Source organism: Silene latifolia, chromosome 7, assembly GCF_048544455.1.
Source record: "Silene latifolia isolate original U9 population chromosome 7, ASM4854445v1, whole genome shotgun sequence".
NCBI lineage: Eukaryota > Viridiplantae > Streptophyta > Magnoliopsida > Caryophyllales > Caryophyllaceae > Silene > Silene latifolia.
Window position 1 is genome coordinate 114,144,381 of NC_133532.1, and position 10,056 is coordinate 114,154,436.

Here is a 10,056-nt window from a genome sequence, read left to right on the forward strand (position 1 = left end):
GTGGCTACTGTTGCTTTTCTATACTAAACTCTCTTGCTTATGAATTGTTGATCTTGTAAAAGTTGTCCATCTCTATTCTTTGTTAAGAATGTGTTAGTGGAAACTTGATCCTATAACATTCTAAGTGTGTTAGTAGAGTTTAGGACGGAGTAGTCTTTAACTCTTGACAACCGGAGTAGGTTGTGAGTTGGCAACCGGAGTAGGTTGCGAGTTAGCTTGTAATAAGAACGGAGTAGTTCTTGTACTAGCTTTACAACCGGAGTAGGTTGGTGTCTTTTATTGTAAGGGTCTTTTAGTTGTCGGAGTAGATCACTAAAAGAAAAGCAATAAAAAGGTAGATTGGACGTAGGCACTTGAGTATTTGCCGAACCAATTCAAAAATCTCGTGTTCATTGGTTTTTACTTTATTTCCGCTGCAATTTACTTTGTTTGCTTTGCTTTGCTTAAACTTAGAAGTAACAGTTCATCATACTGTCGCATTTGGTCTGCAGTCATATTACACAAACTGAGACAAATAGATACAGTCAGAACGATTGTTGCTTTCATACTTCAGCAAACATTCATCGTGATACTTGTTTAGTCTTTCAATATTATCCAAAGTATCTCCTAATCTCTTTTGTTTTCGTAACTCACTTTAATTCAATAAAGTTGGAGTTATAAATTTTAAAATAGTACCTAATTCACCCCCTCCCCCTCTTAGGTACTTGAATCCATAAACTCAACAGGAACTCTCGTCAAAACTAATACCACAAAAAACAACGAACAAATCAAACAGCAGAAGCTCCAATGAAACCAGAAAGAAACATGAACAAGTATCTAAGAAACATCCCACAATATTACCCAAATATTGTTCAAAAACCGAGCATCAAAACAACAATAAACTAATCAAAGCCAAGTCCCAAAAACATAGTTTAATCGACTTCCTCGATCTTAGGACCGGCACCACCAGCGCCAGCTAGGATATCGTCATCCATGGGTGCTCCACCATCACCACCTGCACCCTGGTACATCTTTGCAATAATCGGGTTGCAAATGCTCTCAAGTTCCTTCATCTTATCATCAAACTCGTCAGCTTCGGCAAGCTGGTTACCATCAAGCCATGAGATGGTCTCCTCAATGGCATCATTGATCTTCTTTTTGTCTGCTTCAGAAAGCTTGCCTCCGATCTTCTCGTCCCTGACTGTATTCTTCATGTTATAAGCATAGTTCTCCAAGGCGTTCTTGGCTTCAACCTTCTTCTTATGTAACTCGTCCTCAGACTTGTACTTCTCCGCCTCTTGAACCATCTTCTCGATGTCTTCCTTAGAGAGCCTACCCTTGTCGTTGGTTATGGTAATCTTGTTGTCACGAGTCCTGCAAAAGCTGCTGAACTTTCGGAATTCTGGTCGACCCACCAACGAGAACAACATCATGGACAGTGCTCTTGTCCATCTTGGCATCTCTCAAACACTTCTCAACGGGCTCCATACACTTTCTGAACAAATTCATGTTCAATTCCTCAAAACGGGCACGGGTGATAGTGGTGTAGAAATCAACACCCTCATAGAGAGAATCAATCTCAATTGTAGTCTGAGCAGTTGACGAAAGAGTTCTCTTCGCTCTTTCACATGCTGTTCTCAGCCTTCTCAATGCCCTCGGATTTCCGCTAATGTCTTTCTTGTTCTTTCTCTTAAACTCTTGAACAAAATGGTTAACCATCCTATTATCAAAATCCTCACCGCCAAGGTGAGTATCACCAGCAGTAGCTTTCAACTCAAAAATACCCTCCTCAATAGTAAGCAACGACACATCAAACGTCCCACCACCAAGATCAAAAATCAACACATTCTTCTCACCAGTGCTTGTGGCCTTCTTATCAAGACCATAAGCAATAGCAGCAGCAGTAGGTTCGTTGATAATACGCATAACATTCAAACCAGAAATAACACCAGCATCCTTGGTGGCCTGCCTCTGAGAGTCATTGAAATAGGCAGGGACAGTAACAACAGCATTCTTCACAGTCGTCCCAAGAAAAGCCTCAGCAATCTCCTTCATCTTAGTGAGAACCATGGAAGAGATTTCCTCGGCAGAAAACTGCTTCTCCTCGCCTTTGTAGTTGACAACAATCATCGGCTTATCACCTGGGCCCGCAACAACCTTGAATGGCCAGTGCTTCATGTCATCTTTAACTGATGCATCGCTGAATCTCCTACCGATTAACCGCTTTGCATCTGTCACAATCACAAACACACCAGCATGTGAGAAAATTGTTACATAATGACAAATGCACATTGCACTGAAAACATCAGAGATCAGCATTAAGATAATAAACATGTTAAATCAAATGCTTAATTTCAAAATCGAAAGCTCCCATGACATAAACAATTCAGATAAAACAGTTCACATCTGTCGTAGCTAACATCAACAATTAAGATAGAACAATTCACATCCACCATAGCTTCAGAGATTTTGCCAAATTATAGCCAAATGAATGCCACTCGACCGATTGACCTGATGGCTATACTTTGACTTTCGCCTTGTCCAAGCCTCAAGTGGGGGCTCTGTAGACACCTCATTTCTGCACCTCCCGCAAACCACCCGGTGTTGATTGGGCCGCATGTTTGGTACGCGAAACGATTTGTGACAGTTCGTAAATTTATCGTCAAGTGATCGCTCAAACACTTGTGTCTACCTCTTAATTGTCATCTACGTGCCGATACGGTCGTTTTGGCAGTAATTAGAGTACATTTGGAGTCCGGGTAAAAAAAAACGTCTTCATTTTCTAAAACCGAGTCAAGATGTTCTGGAATGTTCCGGATGTTTCTATTCCATATTTTTGCAATCCTTTAATCTTTGGCAAAGAATTTCCCGTAATATTCACACAAAATATTAAGAAAAACAAGATTAATCCGTTATTCCATAACCAAAACACGGAAATCTTTCTTCCGCAGGAGGAAACCACTTGGGAAAGGACGCAGCAAGTGTTGCGCCTCTTCCAAGAGACGCAGTGCCTGCTGCGCCTCTTCCCAAGTACTTTTTTTGCGTATTTTTCGTATCTTTTCATATATTTTTGAGATTCACTTTCAAAGTTTCTCCGAAAAACCCTACTTCCTCCGTGTGATTAGTATAAATAGAGACCTTCAGTCTCACATATTTCTCACGCGAGTGTCCGCCCTTCTCTTCTCCCTTTGCATTCTAGACCACGTTCTTACTTTTTGGCGTCTACGTGCTTGAACTTTCGACCACGTAAGCTCGGATCCTTCTGAGTACCAGCCTCGTTTTGCATGACCGACCAATTTGACCAACTCCATCATAATCAACTTTAATCAATCTGTTTAATTTCCTCTTATGAGGGCACTTTCGTCTACGTTCGAGTCGAGCATCACTAAACGTTAACTTAGTTCATCTCGTTTCGTCAAACATGTAAGTCTGAGGGTGTATAATCCTTATTTTATTATTGTTCTTTATTTTTGTAATCATAATGTAAGGTTTATGTCGAAAATATGTATAAAACCGATTTATAAAACCATGTTTTAAACTCTTTTCACGGATTACCAGAAGACAACCGACGAGAAAGGACGCAACAATCGCTGCGCGCTCTTGAAGGGACGCAGCATCGCCGCGCCTCTTCGTGAGGGCCGCCAGCCTCGCTTCCTTTCTTCTTCCTTCGTCTTTTGTCAATTCGTTTGTTTTTCGCTTGTTTTCATTCGTTCTTTGATTCTTTAATAATTTGAACATGATAATTCTAACATGTAAGCAATTCATTGTTGATTAATTCGTCATTAAATCCCGACTTAAATCCCTTGTAACCAATATTTGCGGGTTTTCGTCATTAAAATCAATCCGGGTTTTAGAGGTTCGACTCATCAATATGGAATCTCTGGAATTCGATCTTTGACATAGTTGCATCTGTTATGCATCGTCACCATCATTAATTCATCATTAATAACTTGTTTAACCTAATTAATTTGATTAGTTTGTTAATTTGTAATTAATTAACCCTATAATCTTGTAAATGTTCGTTCTAATCGGTTTCATCCATGTTTTATTGTTTTTATGATCCTTAATCACATGTAAATAATATGTTAACCACTTTCATCCGAGTCAATTATTCATAATCAAGCATTAAAATCACCAACGAATATTAACGATTTGCAATTCCGGCTTCACAGCCAGAACTGAGCCAAGGAACGGACGCAGCAAGTGTTGCGCCTCTTCCAAGGGACGCGGCTCTGTTGCGCCTGTTCCTGGTTGATTTCTGTCCATGAACTTCCGTTTTGCCTTGACCTAGTTTATTAGTTTACGTATTAATTTACTACTAATCGTATTATCGCCTTAATTTCTATTTGTTTATTTATTCATTCTTTCTTTTCTAAAACCATCCATTTTAAATATATTTTCGATATAAATCAATTAATCCAATGTAATTATTGTATTTTCATTGTATTTCCTTTATCGTATTGCATGTATGCTCTCACATGCAATTAACCTAAATTCTCACTTCGACCTAATTGTATGCTAAATTACGTGTTCACCGACTTAGTCTAATTCTTCACATGCTAGGATCAAAACAATGGATTTTGCATTGCATGCATATAAATTGACAATATATCGAGTATAGACAATTTCCCTAATCATTAGTAGAGGCCGCTATCGAGGCAGGTGGGATTAGGTGTTCGATCAAAAGAGCTTCCTAATACGTACCCTCACTCCTTACTCCAGATCTCTGTGAACATCCGTGTTCATTGGCATCCACGAGAGTCATTCTAGACATAGAATGCTAAGGGTGACGAGTGCTTAGTGTTCATGTCATTACTTTGTGTCTTGACATGACACGAGGTATTCGAACGGTTTCCAATTTTCCACAATAAATTTGTGGCGACTCCACAAATGCAAACCCTTGTTCCCAAGCGCCACCGTGGGCCCGCGTCCACACTTTATAGCAAAATATCCGGATTACGAAACGTCGTCGACGTTTTATAACAAATCGTCGACGCGTTTTAAAAAAAAAAACAACTTACCCTTTGCATCTCTCTCCCTCCCTCATATGTACTGTCTCTTTCATTCTTACCACCATTAAACCACCGGACTACTGCCACCCGTATCACCACCGCACCACTGCCACCCGCCCCACCACCGCACCACTGCCCCATCACCGCTCCACCACCACCACCACCTTTCTTTTCCCTTTACTCCCTTTCAATATCTACTACTCTCATCCGCACCATTCAACCACCGCATCGCCAAGGCGCCACTTCACCATTATTTCCGCACCACCAGCCACCGCCTCAACTGCCCCTTCCACCACCGGCCCACTTACGAGTGATTAATGTACAACCTCTTTCTTTTATTTCGAAATTGTTTTTTTATTAGTTTAGGATTGCTTATTTGTTTGATTGTTGTAGCAATTCACATATTTCCCATAATTATGGCGTTATTAGTTTCGCAATTCGCATTTCTTGTTGTTTTCGGGTTTGTTGTTGGTGGTTGTTGTGAGAAAGGTGAGGGACATTGAAATTCATTGTGATGGAGGGTGTTGGATGTTGATTCTCAACATCAAGGAGGGCTATAGACGTTGAAATTCAACGTTGGGTGGGGAGGGAGATGTTGAGTATTCACGCCGGTTGAGGAGGGAGACGTTGAATGTACTCGTTTGGTGATGTTGTGGCTGGACGTTGCTTCTCATGGTCTAGTCACTGGTAGGACGTTGGGTTTCAACGTCTGATTTTGCCACGGACGTTGAAATTCAACATCTGACCCATGGTCAGACTTTGAATTTTAATGTCCGTCTACGGTTAGGACTTTTAATTTCATTTTCACCGTTAATTTTATTTAAATGGGTAATTTTTTTTGATTTTTTTTATCTAACGTTTTAATTTTGTTAATGCAAATGACGATTATTAACTAGGCAATGTCATGAAAAGCGTCGACGATTCGTTAAAAAAAATATTAATTAGTTAATTTGCCGATGATTTGTTGTTTGCCATTGAATTCGATTAACAAAATATTGTATTTTTTAAATTTGTTATTTGAGAGAATTTAGGAGAGAATAGGGTAGAGAGAGAGAGAGAGAGAGCAAGGATAATCTTGATCTTTTTTTCTAAAAAAACGTCGACAATTAACCAACCAAGCATTCTTTACGACAAAGACCGTAAACATTCCGCGTTATTGAGTCTTTTCTTAATCTTATTAAAGTATCAAACATTTATGAGTACCAAAAAAAAAAGTATCAAACATTTATATTACTTGACTCAGTTGACTCACACGTGTACACGACCAACGTCAACAACTCCAACCACTCACGTAAGTAAGCGTTTTGGCGAATGTGTTAGAAATATGGGACGGACTCATGGTGAGTTGTATCGAATTTGGTTGGGTTACTTCGGATGAGACATTATTGAGCCAGCTTGGAATTTAAGTAGGTTTCGAATATATTGTTGGCTTATGCACGTTGAGTTATTTCGGATCTAATTATTTTTGGGTTTAATGAATAAGAGAGAAAAAATAGGTTTTGAAAGTCATCTATTTGTAATTTTTCTTTGAAGATTTTATTTTTAATGTAAATGATATTTAATGTAATTTTAAATTAGTCATTTTAAGTCCTTTTGGTTAATTAGGGTTATGTTTTGTCAGCCAATTTCAAGTTAGGTGGTTTCGAAGTATGTAAGCTACAGGTCAACAAAGGCCGGATTATGTTTTGGTCGGGTGGCGTCACTTAAGTTTTGGGTTACAATTGTACTGTATTTATAGTACTCGTAAGATCTCCTAATATAAGAAACCATAATAATATATTATTTTATTCATATTACGGTATATTACGATACGATACCGTAATCTCCTCTAACATCCCCCTCAAACTCATGGTAATTTGAAAAATTTCCATGAGTTTGCACACAAATAAGAAAAAAAAAATATGAAGAAAAAAAGACCAATAAGCTTATTTTTCTTCAACCTTCAAATCGGTTTCGTCGGGGGCGGGCACGTCTTCGTTTTTCGAACCCACCAAATCGTTGAAATTTCGTTGTCAAGAACATCGCATTTTCGAACTTGACAAATTTCGGTGCGTAACTCGCCAGTCGATACGTATAGGACTCGCCAGACCGAATTTCACGTAAATCGCCAATAATTTTAACGTCCCACATCACCAATCATCAGATGATGAATGCAGTCCAATCGTCGGAAAAAATCTCATCAAATGATAAAAACGGCCATTGAAAAACACCATCTGGTGTAATTCAGATCAAAGCAAATTGAAGCCATCATTGGCCAATTCAATTTGTTAGCCAACAACCAATTCTATTCAATTGTCTTTTTTTTTTTAACGAAATATTATTGCATATAAAATTTTCGCCAACACTAATTATTATATTTTCGTAAATTCCCGCCGGAGGGCATCTTAATTTATTAGTCCCTCCGGCAGGCGGCGGAATATTGTTTTTAGGCCTCAAGAGCGTGAGGCTCTGATACCATATTAGAAATCGAAGAGATGGGAAAGCATAGAGGAAATCGTAGGTATTATTGATGATCGTTCGTGGTTTTCACAATTACAATTGTAACGTATTTATAGTACTCGTAAGATCTCCTAATATAGGAAACCATAATAATATATTATTTTATTCAGATTACGGTATATTACGATACGATACCGTAATCTCCTCTAAAATTGGGCTCCGTTTTAGATGTGGTGGATGAGAATGTGAGTTACATGCATGGCAGTGGATACTGGTTGACTGTAAAATTCACAAATTTTTATATAAGTTGGTCTGACATAGAGCTGACAAGTCTGACTCTACTCGAGTGACTCAATCTGAACCCCAGCAAACCCGACCCGAGAATATTGCAAACCGAAACCGACCCCACCCGATTGGCACGACTCGATAATCAATGACCCAAACCGATCCAATATTGTCCCGATTAAATTGATGACCCAATAATTATTAAGCTTATTATTAATCAAATTAGAAGTGATTTAGTGCTTAGTTTGATACCTTTGACTTAATAATGAGGTAATTAAACCATATAATGATCGAAAATTAATTTTAATAGTTAAAAACTAAAGTAAATCATGACCCGATAATAACCCAACCCAAACCAAACACAACCCGATACATCATTTGATCCAAAATGACCCGACCTGATAACGACCAGACCCGAACCTGACAGACTCGAAATGGTAGGCTGATCCGATATGACTCAAACCTGATATGATCCGATCCGACTTGACCCGGCCCAAATTCGACTTGACTGACCTGATTGTCATCTCTAGTCTTACATAAGAAGTATGTTGATTCATTTGGCAACTAATTTTAACGAATTTGTGTAATGATATTTATTTAGAGTAAATTAATAATTACTCCCTTTTACATACCAATTTTCTAAAAAAAAATTACCTTTTAGAAACTATTTAATAAATTATCCCTCAAATGTTTTCAAGTCAAAAATTGCACTCATTTGCATTTTCAGGTAAAAAGTCTTTTTTATGAATGTTTTTTCCCTTTGTAAATTCATTTTTTTTCCTTATTTGTAAAATATGTGTTCTGGACTTCTGGCACCTTTCATCAGCACCATATCTCTCCATCTTTAATTGCGAATTTAGAATCAGCAATTCACAACCAACAACTTGCCTGTCTGTCATCTGCACACCAATTTGCAGCAATCCAGATGAAAATACCATAGCCACCTCACCTCTCTGTCATATGCACGACCAATTCGCAGCAAGTCAGGTGAAAACACCATAGCCACGACGCACGACAACTCCGAGTCGCTGGACTTTTAAAGAGAATGAAGACTGGAGATTACCCAATTGACCCTCTCTTTATTATAACTCATCTCTTGCGTTTATTCGAATATGAGCTGCGTTTTATTTGGGTTAAATAAAACAAACACCCATTGTTAGGAATTTATTAAAATTCCAGCCTTCGTTTTCCTCTTCTTAGCCGCTTAAGTCAATCATTAATTGAATTCTTTAGATTATTACCACAAAAGAAGGTGAAAAAACCCATTAAAGATGAACATTACCTTAATTGGGGGAAATATGAGAAGTGGGGAGAGTTTTGAGGTGAGAATTGAAGTGGATGAATAGATCTATCTATATTAATAAAGGAAGCTTTTTTCGAGCGATTACAGAGAGTCCAATATTTTAGAACTACCTAGATTAATTTTTAATGAAATTATCTTTTTTTTGGTCTAAACCATCCGGTAATCCGAACTACATTGGGCCGACTAATCCGAATTTTGGGGCGTGTTCAAGGATTACGGTATTTAAACTCAAAGAAGAATATTTTATCTTATGGTAGTCATATGCCAATACAATACTTAAGCTAAGTAATCAAGATCAAGAATTGAAGTTGCAATACCATTATTACAAGTATTTTTTACTTATATAATGATGATATTGACGGTAAGTTGGATTACTCTACACCCTCTTATTAAGAATATTGTTAACATTATATTGACTACCATTATATCACTACACTAGCCATTTAAGTAGACCATATCAATCGTTGATTATAATTTACCCTTTCAATTCATCAAAAAATGATACATTGACGAAAAGCCGAGCATGAACCTAACGAGAATGTAAAAATTGAGTATATTGATTTTTTTTTATCGTACGTGCTTTATAACAATAATTTTTATTATTGCGTATCTTTTGTTAATCGACTTCTTAAAATATAAAAAGTACATTAAAATTATTAACCCACATGGTGTTTGTTTGGAAAAGGTTATAATTGTATTAGGTGATTTCATTAAGCATTGTACAAACGTATATATAGCATACAAGGGAGACTACTTAGCTTGCTATACATGACGGGTATTATACGCTAACCTAAATGTGAAGATTACATTGCTAGAATATACGAAGTATGGGTTAGAATAGCACTAGAATGGTAACAATAAATATCTACAAGATTACGATATCTGATCTTAATCTTATTCGTTTGTATGTGAGGTTATCGTGATTCGTGTGTAATAAAAACGCATCATTGTATTTCTAATATTCTATTATATACTTTGTAGATTTCAGATTTGTTTTGTACATCAAAGTATTTATATTTTTAATTACCAACCCATCTA

At 37.5% G+C, this 10,056-nt stretch overlaps 1 pseudogene; it reads right to left on the reverse strand.

The window, feature by feature from the left end:
• Positions 1-815: 815 nt before the first annotated feature.
• LOC141592588 (heat shock cognate 70 kDa protein 2-like) lies at positions 816-2,313 on the reverse strand (annotated as a pseudogene).
• Positions 2,314-10,056: the final 7,743 nt, after the last annotated feature.